At 45.6% G+C, this 17,938-nt stretch overlaps 1 protein-coding gene and 1 long non-coding RNA gene across 3 annotated transcripts in view; one reads left to right on the plus strand and one right to left on the minus strand.

Annotated features, from left to right (window-relative positions):
- LOC100746588 (ets DNA-binding protein pokkuri) overlaps nucleotides 1–8,772 on the minus strand; it is a 30,612-nt gene extending 21,840 nt beyond the window's left edge. For both annotated transcript variants that reach the window (XM_003493372.4, XM_012391462.3), the window contains exon 1: nucleotides 7,438–8,772. The gene's annotated coding sequence lies outside the window, so the exon portion shown is untranslated. The remainder of the gene's footprint in view (nucleotides 1–7,437) is intronic.
- Nucleotides 1–14,448, plus strand: part of LOC112213719 — a 15,428-nt gene extending 980 nt beyond the window's left edge. The window contains exons 2-3 of the long non-coding RNA XR_002947619.2: nucleotides 930–936; nucleotides 14,186–14,448. This is a non-coding gene — a long non-coding RNA (uncharacterized LOC112213719). The remainder of the gene's footprint in view (nucleotides 1–929; nucleotides 937–14,185) is intronic.
- Nucleotides 14,449–17,938: the final 3,490 nt, after the last annotated feature.

Below are 17,938 nucleotides of genomic sequence, written 5' to 3' on the forward strand. Positions count from 1 at the left end.
ACGTCGATGGTTGGCGCGCGAGTCGGGATAAATAAGAAAAATAGATTCTTCGACCCAACGACCCAACTCTTCTCTCCCCTTTTTCTAACACGATGTACAAAGAGTGGAGCGGCGGCGGAAATATTTACGAACGTCGCGGTACCGTAAACTTCTTCCACGTTAGCGGTTAGGCACGCTGCGAAAACAAACGCCAACCGATCTACACCGATCGACTCGACGCGAGACGAAACAAGTCGCAGATGCGATCTTCTAGTCGCGTTCGCGAAAACGACAATTGATTCTTTTCGATGCTAGTATCGCGTGAAAGTAAACGATCGCCTTACGCGTATTCCGCCAATTTCTACGATTCGTCGCTCGCTCCTTTTATAAATCCGCCGATGACGAGAGTTCGAGCTCTCGACTCCGAAGAACGTCGGGACAATTTACCGCGACAATCACGCTCGTAACTAGCCGATCTAATAGGAAAAGTCGCATCCACGGAAGAACGGAATCGGTTTGCCGTATGCGAAAGAACGCGCAACGTCGACGACCGTCTTAAGGATGTCCTCGCGTAGATTCCGCTGCCGCGAAACATCGTTCGTCCGTGCAAAGAAACGAAGATATCGAACGATCGGTCGATTCGGCTTTAGACGAAACAAACTTGGACGCGATGCGAGCTGTATCGTCGAGAGGACGGAAAGTCTGGCGGGTTATCGAGCGGTCGGGAAATCTGTATTTATAAGTACAGGACGAAGGAAGTACGGCGGTACCAACGGCGGCTAAAGTCGGCTCTTATTACCGCGATATCCGTTGTACGATAATTTTAGATCGCAAAATTTTACGATCCACGAAACCACTCAAGAGGCGTGTGAATTATACAAAGATGCAACGAAACAGCACCGCGTACTTGAAAGTGTAACGGACGACGCGAGCGACCGAAATAACAAAAGGTAAGAAGTAGCGCGGTAAATTACGTTTTGCCGCTCTTTTCTCTTTCATAAACCGCCGATCGAATTTAACGCGACGTCCAACTTGCCGGAGTTTCGAATCGACGCGCAAAGGATCCTGCACGTGGTGTAAAAAGGGTCCTTGGAAACGAAACAACGAGAGACATCGGTAAAACGGGAATAGCGAAAACGAGATTCTCCGTTGTTTGTCTCGCACCGACTGCTCCACGTTCTATCACACGGATAACGATTTACACGCGTAAATTCGACGCGCTATTGTCGCTATCGAGACGCTTTGCAACGCTGCGTTCGCTAGTTGGAAATCCGTACGCGCGGCTGTGACCGAATATCGCGAATAATACGAATAATACGAATAATACGGTGGAATTAATCGTGAAAGGAGTAACCGGGGATTCGAGCAAGCGGTTGATCTTGATAATTCAACGGTTAACTCAATCAGCTCGATCAATAGGTTTTTAGATAACCTAACGGTCGATTAATCAAGATTCTGCGTGCACAAAGGGTCAACGCGCGGCAAGAAATTAACGAGTCTCGAGCGAACGATCCTCGACGAAGGCGAGGGGGTCGAAGAGACGCGAAAGTAGAGAGAAAGAAGCTTCGCGGGGCAACCTAATCCCTAAAACTCCAACTATCCGAGATCGTCGCGTCGAAACGTTGTTTCTCAGCGGCAAGCCGACCTCGATCAGCGCGCGTTTCGCCCTGTTTTTAGGACAAAGATGGTAATTTAAGCGGCGAGGGAAGTTGCAAAGGTGGAAAAAGAACCGATAGAACGAGGAACCGGCGTTAGGTATTTTAAACGCCACTTCCTCCTCGAGTTTTCCTCGAAAGAGGGGAACCGGATGCCATCTATCGCGAGCGTCTGCTTCCTTTTGCTCCCTCTTGGAATTAACCGGACGAACGAGAAAGAACGAACACCTCTCTCTCTCTCTCTCTCTCTCGAGAAAGAAGGCTCGCCAAGATGAAGGAAGAGGGAAAGGGTGGAGAGATCGGAGGAGAGAAGAAGATCGAATTGACCGCTCGTCGAATTCTTCGAAGAAGGAACGAGGCAACGAGACGGAGATAGCGAAAAAGAAAAGTCCAAGGTCCGCGCTTCCGGTCCGGATACAGACCGGTTCTCTTCCCTGCGGTGCGAGAAGGAGAGAATAGCCGGACGCGTATTCCGCGATGTTTCTCGTTACGCGATTCGTCTTTTTCTTCCAATCAGCGTATCCTATCCTCTTTACCCGATATCCTAAATTCGCTCGTACATCGTCGCGCCCGATATCGTCGTCTCGATCGAACAACAGCGCCGCTTCTTAACGTCCGTTTTCACTCGGCACGATTTTAAGCGAAACGAACGTACGAACGATTCCTCGTTACATTTGTAATTCGACCACTCGTTACCGCCTGTTTGGGCGAAATCGAATTGCGCGCATCGACGAGACCGAGGACGCGCAACGCGAATTTCGAAGCGAACGTCTCGTCGATCGACTCGTATCCGTAAGAACAAAGTATCGGGCCGAAAATGGCGTGGAAAAATTCCAACAACGATACACGGCGGTTGCTTTTTCGTCGGGTTCGTCGTTCGCGGTATACCGCGGTATCGTCTCGGAAAATTCTTATCCGAAACGAACATTCGCGCTTCGCCGCTATCTATTTACGCGCGAAAAAGGCCCGGCGTCGTACGATCGTCGAGTCGTAAAAATCGCTTGCTCGTACGGTCGTTGCGCGAGAAACCTCTCCGAAAGGCAAAGCGCAAAGGACAACGAAAGAGGCAGTGGCTAGAAATTTGCCGGTGGTTAGACGTCGACACCTCGTCCGTGATCTTAACGATCGATCGAGCCCTCCCTCGAGGCTCCGCAGAATTTTCCATTCCCCTTACCACCCTGCCGCGGTAGTGCTTCCTCCCTCGCTTCCGGGTTCCCGGCTCTTCCGGCCGGAATTACGTTTCGAAAGGCTTTCTTCTCCCGTCACCCTCGCCACCCACTTCCTCTTCCTTCCACGTTCTCGTTTCTCCCCTTTAACCTCTTATCGGCTCTCTCGACTGCGATAGAAAATCGACGTAAAAACCTTTCCATCGTTTCCAACCTTCTCCGTAGCCTCTCTACGACTCTACGAAACTTTTCCTTCTTCCACGCTCGAAAAACCGATACACCGCTTTATTCTAATTACTTTCCAAGACTCTCCGCTCTTCTTTCTTCCTTCGATCCAACGATCGCGCGTTTTGGCTTCGACTCAACCTCTCGACCGGTATCGTCGGGTCATCGGCGATTCGATCGGATTTCGGTTAGGTTACCACCCCAATTTTAGATTACGCGGTTAATTTTAACTCGCGCGTTCTATACCGTACGCGATAAGTGTCATCGATCGTGTTCGTTGCGCGAGACACGGATTGCGGGCTAACGCGGTTTTTCAAACTTTCTAAAAGCATCGGATTCGCTTCGAGAAGAAGAAAAAAGGTCATAACCGTTCGCAAACTTTCTTATCTTTCTTCTCGCTTCCATTCGTTATCGCGGAAACGTCCACGTTGTTATCGGTATCGCGACAACGAGTCGCGAATTATAAAAATAACGTTTTCTTTCTAGATTACGATGCAATTAGAAGCGGAGTTAACAACGCCCGACTACAAAAGTATTTTCCAATCGAGTGCTTTTTTTATCAGTCGTACGTTCCATTTTTACAGCGCGGTATCATCCGGTATGTCGAGATCCGTTGTCCGAATCGTTCGGAGAAAATTCCAACGTTCTCGTCCAACGAGAAGATTCGACGGAGGAAACAAGGGCTCGCGGCTTCGAACGTCTAGAAACACGATTTTCGAAAAATACATCCTGCTGGACGTTCGCTAAATTCCTCCGACTATAAATCACCTTTCCTTTTTGGTCTTCGTTCGACCCGATCCTCGCGCTTTTGCACGGCCACCAGTCCATCGGAATGTTGCCCTTTTCCTCCTACGTTTTCATCGGCCACTCGCCACTGTTTTCGGTACGATCGATCGATTCTGTTTGCGGTGATTCGAGTCGAGCCATGTGGCCCGCGGGACAATTCCGCGAGGCCATACGCCGGTTTAACGATTGTTTCGTATATCGCTGACTCGAGGCACGAACGAAAGCAGTCACCTAGACCGATAACGTACGGTCGAGAGGTCGTAAGGAAACTTTTAAAACTAAAAGGACGTTCGCTCGTAGAAACGACGAGGGGAGTAGGAATTAGAGCAAAGGCGTACGCGCTTGTCAAGCAACCAGGAAGAGAAGCAGTTTCGAGAAGAACGAAATACGCGAGAAATTAGCCGAACAGCGGTAAACAGGAACAGAATGGAAAACTGATTACGCGTAGAATACAAAGGCGAGGGGGGAACGTTCGGAGAAAGATGGCGAGCGAGCAGCGATCGTCCGTCCGATCGTCGAGTCCGTCTATTATTTTCTACGCGGAGATTCGCTTCTTCGCTTTTTAATCGATACGTCTTGCTTGTTCCTCTGTGTCTCCAACTATCTTTTTTACCTTGTTTTCCCCCGCGTAAGTAAACGTATCGTTCCAGTAAACACAGAAAAGCGTAGTAGAAATACTTTTTTAAGTCACCAACGGAAATAAATATTCAACGACGGCGGTTAAACGTTCTCGGAATTCGCTTTAGGGGCTTGAGATCTCGCGACGCGTAACTCGGTCGCGAAGATCGCGCCAATTCTCGTCGAGTAGCGCGTCCAAGTCGAATAGAACGAACGAGCTTGCCGGATCTTCGTCAATAGGCATCGCGTAGCAGCGAGCGAACGGACGCGGATAAAGCAGGCTGTTGTCTGGCGTAGATTCGCGCCGAAGCTCGGCTTTGCCGAACACGGGCGACACACGGCTTCTTCCTCTCGTCTCTTTTTCTTTTTCTTTTTTTGCCAACCAAGGGAAAAAGGAAAATAAAGAGCGAAGCGGTAACGCAGCCGCGCTAAGGAGGAAGGAATTATGCATGATTTTGTTCGGGCTCACGTGTTATGTAAATGATAACGTGCAACTTCCTGAATAACGATCAAGGAGCGTAAGCAACAGCCGCTCCGCTTAGCCGTCGCGTCGTATACTCGCTCGTCAGTGTACATTGTGCATATGTGCGTAAGTAGGAGCGCGCGCGACCGTGCTCGCGCGTGCGTCGTCGTTGTAAGCGCGAGAGAAAGAGAGCGGCTGTGCAGGCCAGGGCTACGTAAATCCCTCGCTCCGTTTCCTTTTTTATTCAAATAGAATTTTAGATTTTTTAAATGCCGAATACGAGCCACGGGTTATACTCGCGATCGTTGCGATCGCGCGATCGCGTTACGCCTAAGATTTTTCAATTTTCCTTTCTCTCAGTCTCGGCAGAACGTTCCTGGTCGATCGGTTCGTATCAACGACGATAACGGTTTGTTTTTTCAGTCTCCCGATCGTCAAAAACGGTTTGCGATCGTTTGCACTCTGCCGATCGTTATTTGCCTGCAACTCTCGACTATACGTACTTTTCGTATATGTAACGATGTTGCGCGATTTTGTCGGTAGGAAATCTTCGAATTCCCTAATCGAGCGGACGGATTATGCTTGCTATTGGTCTAATTGAAGGCAATAAGATGGCAATATAATATAGCAATTAGCGAGAACGGAACGAGCGTAAGAACAAACAAATTATATTTCTAATCGCCTATATGTAAAATGTTAAAGACTGGGACACGAATATTTCATTCGTTTATTTGCCGAGAGCGTTAAATAATCGGTCGAGCTTCTTTCCCTTTTTCAATTGCACAAAATTTTCGTCGCCGATCGATTCCCATTGTCCTTGCTATTTCGCTGTTACGGCAGCTAACCAACGAATTATACTTGTACGCGATTTACGGGCTATCAAGAGACGCTCGACTTATCGACGAAAGGACGCGAGCGACATTTCTCGAACGTTTAAACGCAGAACGGAAACGTGCATTTAAATCGACAAATATAACGCGGTAAATAAGTAATTCGAACGAGTCAATGTCTCGTACGGTAAGCGATCTATCGTCGATAACTCGTAAACTAACGGCTGATATTTATTAGAAACGTGCGTATATGCTACGTACCGTGTCAAGCGTAAGCTATAACCTGCAACTTAATTTTCACAGGGACCTCGGCTGGAATTTTTTCAACACGTTTGAATTTCAAGCTGGATCTTCGCGACATCAGAGAAATATCGCTCGCGTTCCATTCGTCTTCGCTATCTCGTGTTAAAATAGGAAACGTATTAAAAATACGATATTTAATTTTAGCTGAATTTCCTGTTATACTTCCAATAACTCGATACCAATTAAAAGCAGAGAGATATTACAGCTATTATTGGAATTAATAATTGAGAATTTTTAAGACGCTTTTATAGATATACTTTCTCGGAGGAGAATGAGAAGATTGTTGCAAGTTTTATCGTTATCTATAATCCCATACGCCGATTAACTGTCTTTTTTCTTGTAACAGTAGTTCCGTTGGAATGTAGGTTAGGTTATCAAACCAATTGCAACGACCAGCAACCTATACACTTGGATAACAATTTTTCGCTATTTACACGGCAATGCGTATTTGCCAAATATTTTATATCGGACAGAAGAAAAGGAGTCGTTAGGGTTATGGCAAGTTTGTTTACGACGCGTCAAAAATTCCATCGATACGTTTCGCGTCGATAAACAACGTATAAATATGTATGCGTGGATTAACTGCAACGGTCGAACGACGCTGGAAAATCCTCCGCCAAACGGATCTTGGTCCAACGAAGCTCGATGACAGGCACGGACGAACTTTAAACGATTTGCTTTGGCTATTTACGCGATATCGTGGATCGTATCTTAATTCGAATACGATGTACTTCCGGAAAATGTACACCGACGTATAAACTAGACCGATAAGATCAATACGAGTAGCTTTTGTCGTCATAAATAATAGGCCGTTGATTAAAACGACAAAATATTCTACGAATAACTCCATAATTCATCGCGTTTAATAGGATAAAAAAACGTGTAATCGTAATATTGAAATTGATCTCAACATGCGTCATTATCGTAGGAACGTAAAAGATCCTTCAAACTTTTGAAACGCATCGGGCATTTGGCGTTCGGTAACGAGGCTCGATATTTCCAAGTAACAGAAGCATATATAGCAATTCCAATGGACAACGAGCAATTCTAACGACGAGTTGCTCGTCCTTTCGGATATAAATATCGAAATTAAACAAGCTTTCCATCTCGAAATGTACGACTAAAAGCATTGCAACGAAAAGGTGGAAAGCTTCTATTATGCCTTAAATTATCAACGATTCGAATCTTTTACATAACCTAGAGATCGCTTCACACGGCCGTATTTCCGAATTACAGACGCGGAAAGAAACGATAAGACACGATAGGAAATGCGGAAAGAAGGAAAAGAGAGCGAAGGAAAACAAGCGATAAGACGAACGTTGGATTTTCCTCGCGTACCCGTCCGAACAGCGACGTCGAACAAAGATTACGCGAAAGTGGAAATAAGAAGAAAGCAAAAATAAGATGATTACCTCGATCGCGGCTTAGCCGATGAACCGTCCGATGCGGCGTAATATCAATGGTGTAGATCGGTTAGCGAGTCGAAGCGAATCCCCTCGGCGGTCATCGGGCAGAAATCCGCGCCCTAATACGTCGTGACTACAGCCTGGCATCCACAGGTATCCTCGAGACACCGACCACGCGCACGTGTATCTTTTCTTCCGCTGCTCTTCTCTATCTCTCTCCGTTCGTCCGTCCGTCCGTCCCTCTTTCCCTCTCCTTTCTTCCGCACCTTCTACGTATTTATTTATACACCCATTCCAATATCCCCGCTAATCGTACGGATCCCCCGTGTTGCTCGCACACAACCAGAGATCCCCGTTCGACAACGATTAAACGTTCAGCAGATATCTGCACACGGATATCGGTTTTCGGTGTCCGTACGAGAAAAGTCCAGAGCTATCGAAATATCCATGTGTGTATACGCGTATATCACAGAGCTATCTACGCGGCTAAGTGTATCACAGTCGACACCACTCGAATATCACTCTCCCTCTCTCTCTCTCTCTCTCTCTCTCTCTCTTTCTCTCTCTCTCTGCCGTTCTCTTCTCTTCCCTTCTTTCTGTCCTTTTTACCCTATTTTCTCCACAGGAGGCTACCTCAGGTAGCTACGGCGACCGGTAGACGAATTCGAGGAGGATACGCGAAACGGATTTCCTTTCACTTCGGACACGACTCGAGTGTTTCGGAGGCGCGACGACGACTACGCGGCAAAATCCACTCACAGAGTGTCGGAGCTGACGAGCGACTGAGCCGCAAGTTGCGATCTCCGCTGGAAGCTTGCCGCCACACACCCCACTCCTCTCGCGCGCGCCATGAGAGACTGGCGATAGCGCGCATGCGCCAGACTTGCCGCGCCGTATAACGCGTTCGACGAACGGAGACAAATGGACCACCGGAACGCGCGACCCTTCGAGTCCGACGAGGACGAATAGATGGCCGGTTATACGGCGCGAACGGAAATAATCGAAGCGTTGTAATCGAGTGGGAAATACCATAGGACGTTGGAGGGGGCTTCACCGACTTCCTCGTAGCTTCCTCGTAATCGCGATCCTCACTGTCGACGCGAACCTACCTTTTTGCCACCAGCTCCGACGTCGCCCCGAGGTCGAACCCCGCTTTTTCTAATCGATACCGATTTATCTGTCTTTCCTTTCTTTTCCTTTCTTTTCCCCGTTTTCATTTTCCATCGAATTACGCGAAATTTGCATCGTCTATACGCGCGTTAATCCCTCCGAAATTGCAAATGTCTCTTTTTCCAATTACAGCTTCCGTTCGCTGTATTAGCGGAGAAAGATTATTAATCGCACAATCGACATATTCGTTCGTCGTAGATAGATTGGACGACGCGTCGTTTACATTTAGGACCGACGTTGCAATTACAAAAACGTCGCGCTCCTAAGAGAAAGTTCATAGTTTCCGAGTTGCATAAAATAAAACCGACGATCGTTCCGGGTTCGGGAAAAAGCTCAATTTTTTAAGACATCTGTGCGAACGTTTTGTCGCAATCCACGTATCTGTACAGTGCGCGAATTTGTCAAACGGCTGGAAAAACGGTCGAACGTATCCGAACCACGAACGATGACCGACCGGGGGGGTTAACGAACTGGCGAGAGGGCATTCGATTTATTTTTCCGTAACCGAAGGAATTTTCGAGTTTCGTGGCCGAAAAGGTGTCTGTTGACCCGACGAAATGTTAGATTACCGAATCCGACGAAAAGTAGTCACGTCGAATCATTCTGTTAAGCCGATAAGATATAAGAAGTCGATATCCCAACGACCTCTAAAAAAAGTAATCTCTCTTTTGTTTATTATCCGAATTTTTAATTAACCTTTAGGATATTATCGACGATGATTAATCGACGAATTAATCGACGTCATTAGCGAAATTTCACGAGTCGCAACTTGCACATTGTCCATGTGTAATAAACTGCCTCGCATAACGGTAATCGATTAGATAACGAAACGAGCGACGTTCTATCCGTAGCGTAGGTTCGATCGTATAAACAATTTTACATAAAACCGTGAAACTTTGTTCGCGTAGTAGACATTTTTTCGTTACGTTTAATCTAATTTGTCATAGCATTCGCTGTGATATCGCGAGTGATAAATCAGTCATGCTAGATCCAACGATCGTGCAATTACGGCGAAGACAGTTTGGGCCTTTGAAAAGATTTATCGCTCTATAGTTATCCAACTCGTCTACTTTTTTCCCATTCGTTGCAATGTTAATCGTAACGGATCGCTTTCAATTTGCATCGTTGTTTTTTTTACTTAAAACTTGAAACGATCTTTTCTCCGAATCTCCGTTTCTCTCTGTAAGTTCGTCGAGCGAGAGAAAAATTGAAATTTCTCGCTGCACGTGTATACGCGTCATAGTTTGCTCGACGATAAAATCACGGAGCGGCTGTTTCGAGACGTTAATCGTCGTTACTTAACGAACAGGTGCATAGGTGCCGCGTTTCTCCCCTTTCTTCCGTTTTCTTCCGCAAGAATCGGCAGGCGAGTTTGAAGAAGGACCCCTCCGAGAAACGATGCAGGTAGCCCACGTTTCAGGACGCCCACAAACCTGTTTTACCTGTTATATCCCGGCTGGCTTATGAGTACTACCGATTCTTACGCTTCATCTTTTCCTTCTATCTGCCTTTTCCCCTGTCTAAGGGATCCCACGAAAAGAGAGGCAGATGAAGAGAGAGAGAGAGAGAGAGAGAGGGAGAGAGAAAGAAAAGACGGAAACATGGAACTTATTAGTCAACTAAATCGGTCGACTCATCGTCGAACCGCAAACTATATTCAGGAAATTCCATATTGCGCGACGTTTGATTTGTCGTAAAAAAGACGAGTTTGTCAATGGTGCATTTACAAAGTTTCAAACGTACCGCAAGGTGAATTCGAGGCGCAAGAGTCGACCATATTTTTGGAAATATCGGACGCGGTCGATAGAGGCAAGCGTTGGAGGAGGAACGAAGAAGAAAAAAGCGCTGTTTTCATAGTGTCAGCGGCTAAAATAGGAAATTGAAAAAAATTTTGACACAAATTTAAGCGGCGCGGATCCGAGGCCCGGCTATTCACGAACGTTTCTCTCGAAAAATATCGTGTCGGTGGTTCTTTTAGAACAAGATCCTTCGGAATTCGAGTCCAAGATTTAATAGGTCCCCGAGGTTGGCAGTAGAAAGGAGCCGGTAACTTTTCAGGACGATCCTTTCTTCGATCGATCAGATGTAAGCGCAAGCAAGGAGGATTCCGAGGAGTTCCATTGTGGATCATCGTTCTTTCAGAAGTGGAAGAAAGATTTTGACCCCGAGTCCTCGCTCGCACATACCTGTGCCATGATTAATGCTACGCCTCCTCGGCAACCTTTTTCGTTGCTTGACAACTGCCGGAAAATCCGGCTCGCCCAATAACATCGTCTTTAACTCTGTGCGTCACATAAAAAAAAAAAAAAAAAAAAAAAAAAAAAAAAAAAAAAAAAAAAAAAAAAAAAAAAAAAAAAAAAAAAAAAAAAAAAAAAAAAAAAAAAAAAAAAAAAAAAAAAAAAAAAAAAAAAAAAAAAAAAAAAAAAAAAAAAAAAAAAAAAAAAAAAAAAAAAAAAAAAAAAAAAAAAAAAAAAAAAAAAAAAAAAAAAAAAAAAAAAAAAAAAAAAAAAAAAAAAAAAAAAAAAAAAAAAAAAAAAAAAAAAAAAAAAAAAAAAAAAAAAAAAAAAAAAAAAAAAAAAAAAAAAAAAAAAAAAAAAAAAAAAAAAAAAAAAAAAAAAAAAAAAAAAAAAAAAAAAAAAAAAAAAAAAAAAAAAAAAAAAAAAAAAAAAAAAAAAAAAAAAAAAAAAAAAAAAAAAAAAAAAAAAAAAAAAAAAAAAAAAAAAAAAAAAAAAAAAAAAAAAAAAAAAAAAAAAAAAAAAAAAAAAAAAAAAAAAAAAAAAAAAAAAAAATCATCTACAACTTGATATTTCTACGCCAGCGAGATTGCGCCGCCAGCCGCGGGTATCGCGCGATATCTGCCGATATTTGGCGAAATCGCGCGTGTCGTGTACGTCTCGCGATATAAAATACCACGGAAAGACGAAACTCTCGAGGGAGAGCGAGAAAATGACAAACGGGGAAGGAGAATATAAATAGCGTATCAGTGGAGGCAGATTGGCGAGAGGGTCGTGCGTGTACATGGTAGAAAATCGGAGCAATTGGCAGGGAAAACGAATCGCAAAGAAACTCGAGATAACTACCAAGACTGACTCGGGCTTCGGACACGATCGGGCCAAAGATGAACTTTGTTCTAGCTTTTGAACAAACGCACGGTACACGTGGTAACGCGTAACGACGTCCGAACGACGTTTCAAGTTATTCTTTACAGAGTCAAAGTCGCTTAGTTTTACAGTCTCGAAGGCTCGCTCGCTCGCAAACGTACGAAGCGACGTGCATGAAAGAATCGGTGGTTTTGAAAATACCCTTCGTTACAACAGCCGTTCAGAGTACACAGTTGAAACCAGACCGATCAGAATTCCGAGCGTTTCGCGTCTTCGGAAGAGGAATTTGCTTTGTCGCGGTTACGTCAACGCATCGGCCGAAGGAAGAAAGAAAGGGAGATCTCGCAGCCTCGAAGAATGCCGTGTAATGATGCTGCACATCCGGGAGGACGACTGAAACGACGTCGATCCCCTCCATCGTCCAAAGGTCCCTTCTCTTCTTCTTCTTCCGTCTCTCCTCTCCTCCTCTTCTCCGTCTTATTTTCCTCTCCGCGCTTCCTACTTTATTTATGTCAATTATCGTCCTCGTTCTTCGCCTTTTCCGCCCACCCCTTTCCCTTCGTTTTCGCTACTCTCCTCTTTTTTTCTTCCCTCGATCCGTCCTTCTACCTTTCCATTTTCCTAATCTTCCCCCACCCCCTCCCCCGTTCTCACCTCTCGTTTCTTTTTCCGTCCATTTCTTCCGTCTTCCCACTCACAGTTTCGTTTCACTTGCCCCTCTTCTTCGACTTTGATTTTTTCGATTCCGTTTTGTTCGACTTTAGTCGCCTCGTTTGTAACCTTTGTGTGTCTTTTCGCGCTCGCGCTCGCGCGTGTGTGTGCGCGTGTGTGTGCGCGCGCGTGCATCGTACATTATAATACAGGATTAGACGGAGGTGAGAGACGCCGTGGCGTAATCGCTTAAGAACACAGAAGGAGAAGGTGGAAGAGCGGCTGTACGAGTGGAAAGAGAAGGAGAGCCGTGGATCGGAGGAGGAACTCGGTGAATCCCAGAGACTAGTTTCCATCATCCGTTCTCCCGTTTGTGGAGTAAGAACATTTACCATTCGAGCGCATCGTACTCGCGGAATTAATGCCCGCTTGATCCGCTCAAATTCGTGCATTTTTTAGACGGTAACGACTCGCAGGCCGGTTACCCGCAAGGTTGCCCCCAAGGTGCAATCGAAAAAGTAACAGATTTTACGTCCAACGATCGTTGTTACTCGTCGTTCGATCGGATACGCGCCTAATGTCGATCGGTGTTAACCGCGTATATACCTGCGTTTTTAGACCCCGAAGAAGATAGCTGTAACGCCGGACAAACGTCGGACAGAAATTCCTGTTGGACGCGGCTTCTAGCCGACAGTCTGCAACAGCTGTCGAGCATGTACGACGATCGGGCCTGTGAAAGCCTCGAGTCTCTCGACTAGATACAGTCCTCGGAAGATGCGCTCGTCGCAATCGCGTAATATTTCTTTTCATCGAATTATTTGAAACCATTGACCCATAAAAAATTGACCCATAAATAGGTCATTTACGATCGGTAAACGTAACGTACGTCGCCGTATGGCGTGCCGGAAGATACCACCAACATCTTTGTCGCAAACGTTGGACGAGATATCAGCTACTAGATGTTAAACGATATTTCGGACGAGATATCGATCTTTCTCTATCGACCAGGCAGACGAACATTCTCCTTCGACTTTTACGGATTTAAAAGTTCGTATAATTTTCTAACGAGATCGACGATATCCGATAGAACGTCGTTCGTAATCGCTCGCTATTTTAATACGTAGAGGTAACGTACGGATATCGCTTAAAGATTAGACAATGTCGTTATAACGTTCGTTCGTCCAACTTTTGTTCGTCCGATGAAAAATTAGATTCGCGCAAGAGAAATTTCTTTCTTTTCAAGAACGCGATAACGTTACCTATATAATACGCGATAAGGATATATCATTATTTTTTTCTATTTCGCGGGATTAATAATAGATACTCTCATCCTTGAAACGTCAAGAGCGTCGTCACGTGTTACCGTATATTATACAAAGACAATGTTGGTCGTTCTATATCGTTAACAAATTTCTTCTGTCTATATCCTTGTACGTAAATATTTCAAACAAACGTTTCTTTTCTTTTTTTGTAAATTTATCGCGAATCTATTAATTTATTGGCATCATACATGGGGCTCTTTCGATAGTCCTCGTATCAATTTCTTTTCGATGCATTTTTTAATCGTCTAGAAAAAGGTGTCGAGGCACTTGAATCGAAAGACGATTAATTTAAAAGATATTTTAACTGTAATCTGCGAGGCTTATCGCGTAAAAGACAAGGAGAGATAAGACAGTATTTTCATGTTTATGTTTCCTTTTTCTCTCGTACGCTCGACGATTCGATGAAATTAACATCGAAATATCTCGATTTCCGTAGGATTAAGTTCCGTAAAGGTTGAATCGCGCGGAGTAACATGTAATATATATATATATATATATATAGAGAGAGAGAGAGAGGGAGTGCGAAAATTCGAGACATCGAAACGAAATCTAAATCGGCGAATTACGCGAGACGTAAACGAGAGAGAAAACTGCGGCGATTAATTTTTATCGCGTCGATATTAATCGAGCCGACAGCGACGATCGATCCGAGATTCGAACAAAAGATACGAGTCGCGCTACCGAAACGAATCGGTATAGGCGATGAAATTGAGAAAATGGGTAGGCGCGTGCGCGTGCATTTAAACGAGCAAAAGGTACACGGAATTAGATAATCGTACAAACGTGGCAACTTAGTACGTACGATGTTTCGAAACCTTTTTCCCTTCCTCTGTCTCTCGCTCTCCCCCTCCGCAGCTTTGCTCGCTCCTTCTTCCTCGTAGATCGCTCGCTCTCTCTTGGCCTTTCTTTCTGCGGTCTCCCGCGATTTCTAATCGGGCAACGCAATTTCCTTCCTTCGACTCACAGGAGGAATTCCTCGATTGCGCCAACACCAACGTGGATTACTAAACTTTTCTCTCCTCGTCTGTCTTTGCCGTCCTGCACGCCAGGGCTTCTCGAACCGCGGGCTATTCCCATATGGGATCGCGTAACGGAATCACGGGGCCGTGAAAATTTTTCCAACTGCCACGAGCCGATGAAACGAAGAACCTCGATCGTCCGTCCTTAAACGACCCGGGACGACTCGCCCAACTTTTAATCCACGCAGGTCCGTAATTTTTCTTTCTCCTTTCTTCCTTTTTTCTCCAACGATCTCTCGTCAGACAGACTCGAACACGCTCGTGGCATTTCGTACTACGCGTCGTTGTCGCGTTTCGTCGTCGCGTCGAATATTCGGCCAACGTCGAACTCCTTCTGCAAAAATATCAAATTATCGGTCAAACGCGAAGTACGAGTCGCGGAATGTCGTTGTCTCTGTCGCGCAAAAAACGCGCGACTCATGGGACAACTTTTACGCTATAAAATTATTAAAACCACCAGGCCACGCGTTCTTTTTAGTCTCGTTGGTTTGTCCGGCAGGAAACTCGCGAACCACGTGGCTGAAAATGAGATCGATAAAGGTGGAAATAACGAGTCTAAAGAAAGTTACTCGTGGCAGATGCTTCGGCGTTACTTTTGTCCGTCCATCGATATCACGGCCAAGCGGCGGCAAACTCGTATCACGGGCGAAACTTTAAAGTTTACTTCCTTCTTTTTTTTTTTCTTCCGGACAACGACGAGAGAAACGTCGAAGATACGGACAGTCTCGAGGTAGAAAGCCGCGAGTAGGAACACGATGGAATTTGAGATACCAACGCAGAGCCGAATTTTCTCGACGAGCGAAACGGTTAATGGAAATTTTCCCGGTTTCTCGATCTTTGCGATTTCGATCGGTAGGGTTCCGCGTAAAAGGAAACGCTAACAAGTGGTAACGTTATAAATACGGCAAAGGATCGTTTAAATTTAAACATCTTTCGTTTATTATCGATCGATGTTTTATTCGTACGCTTGTTTTACGTATCTTTCTACGTACACAACCGGCGTTACGCAAAATTTTCCCGGGCAAAATGGGGTCGCGAATGGGGAAAGTTTAGGAAGCGCCGTCCTAAACGAAGGTACGCGCTATCTTAGTACCGCGGGCAAATTGCTCCGATTCTCATTGCGCCGCGTACGAAGCGGCGGAGCCTCTTTGCATCCTCTTCGGCGCTCGCTTTCGTAACTCGCCTGTTTGCGTATATTTGTGGCCTTTACCTCCAACGTTTATCCGATTTATCCGTTTCGTGTGGAACGGTAGCGCGTCGATAGGAATTTTAATCAGTGAAATTTTTATCTCGCGATATCGTACTCGACGACCGTCGAACAATATCGTTTCCCGGCCACTTTTCTCCTTCGAAATTATTTACCAGAAAAATATCAGCGGTTATCGTCGAATTAAGAAGTAATTTCTCGATCGAGCGGAAAGAGCGGTTAGAGGGGGGAGGGGGCGTTTTCGAAAAACGTACTCGAGTATCGTTCGTCGTCTTTTAAATACCGGCAGGAACGATTTTCCTCGTGTTCTTTCCGTTGCGAATCGTTACGTTAGGCCCTACGAATTTCCAAGAACGTAGCGGCGAAGCACGCGTTTTCACGCTGTTTCGCGACAATTCCAAAAGTCGTAATCTTATCGATGCATCGAACCGTCGAAATTTCGATCCATCGTCCGCGAAAGCCAAGATCACCGGCCGAGATAAAGCCGGGTAAATGCGGATAGTGCGAAGAAAACTAGAAGGCAATGGCAAAGTATTTAAACGCAGCTGGAGATATAAGAAAGACGAACGAATTTAGCGGTTGGACTTTGCATCCAAGAGCTAGGCAAGGATGGCTTCCGGTCTGTTCCTATGCCGCGTACCGATCTGCCATTACGTTGTCCGATTAAACGAGATTATATGGCGCGTTTATCGTTCGCCGTGCGCTAGCGTAACAGGAACGACCAAGACGAGAAATTGCGACTGTCGGGCAGTGAGTTTGACCGAGAGGCGGAAGAAGCGGAGGGAGAGAGCGATAATTCTCGCAATAGCCGCGATCGATCGAAACCGATTTGGTTGCGGACACGCGACTAGAATATCTTCGCCTCGTGATTCGAGTGTCCCGCATAATTGAGTGCATTCCTCGGCCACGCGGATTCCGCTTTGCGTCGACACGGATTCCGTCTGCTGCCGATAATCGTGCGAACATCGCGCGCTTACTCACCTTCGACGCGCGACAAAAACGCATTCCTGCTCGTCGACCGCTCCTACGACGACGACAACGACAGCGACAACGAGAATAAAGTAAAAATCCGTCTGCGGTCCGCTTACGAGCCGCACCAACCACCGACGATCGAGAAAAGATAATCTTTCTCGAAAACAAGGTGTTTTCGTTTTGCTCGATTCGCCGTCGATTCTCCGTCGATATTGGGATTATTCGCAATACGAGGAAACACGTTGTTCCTACCGAGCGATCGATCGCATCCACTCGCTTTGATCGATCGGCTAGCCCTATCTATCGAGACGTATCGAACCGATTAATTATTTCGAATTACGAAACGGGCAAAACAAATTCTACTCGCTCCGAAATCGTGTCGCGGTCGAGACTGCAATTTCGATAAGCATCGTCGATCGTCCGATAGCTGGATAAAGCTACCGTCAATTACGTAACATCGATTTACTTATTTCGCTTCCGTCCGGATAAATATTATTTCCAGTCATTCGTCGTATCGTCTTAATCGGTACATCGCACGCTCTTACGTACTTGCGAGAAATTCGAAAGCGCGGAAACGCGCCTATCGCGAATGGTTTGCCGTTTACGGTGCAAGTCGGTCCGTACGAAATTCGCTATTCGCCGTCTTTCTAAACCCAATGGGATTTTTTTATTTTCTCCGATACGAAGGTTGGATCGACGGATGAAACGCCGGACCAACTACCATCGGACGAATCTCCTTTCGTCGTCCGTCAGTCGTTCGCGCAGTGTTCGATACCGTCGTCGTAGTTGCATGCGGTGCAGGCGCATCTTCGAATTTATTTTCCCGGAAAACAGAGCGGCCGACGAAAAAATTTGATCGCGCGTTTTTGATATTTACTTGGAAACGCGGTTCGACCCGCTGTCGATCATTCGCTCCCACTCGGTCCGCAATTAGCCGAGTTCGAGCGTGCTCGCCAAATTTTCAAACCGAATTTTCTCGGAAACGGAAGGTCGTGCGAAAAAACGTCGTCCCTCCTTCTCGACTTGTTTTTACGCGTAGAACGGTGCGCGAGTGGCGGTACACCG

Source organism: Bombus impatiens, unplaced genomic scaffold (genome assembly GCF_000188095.3).
Source record: "Bombus impatiens unplaced genomic scaffold, BIMP_2.2 scf_1079, whole genome shotgun sequence".
NCBI lineage: Eukaryota > Metazoa > Arthropoda > Insecta > Hymenoptera > Apidae > Bombus > Bombus impatiens.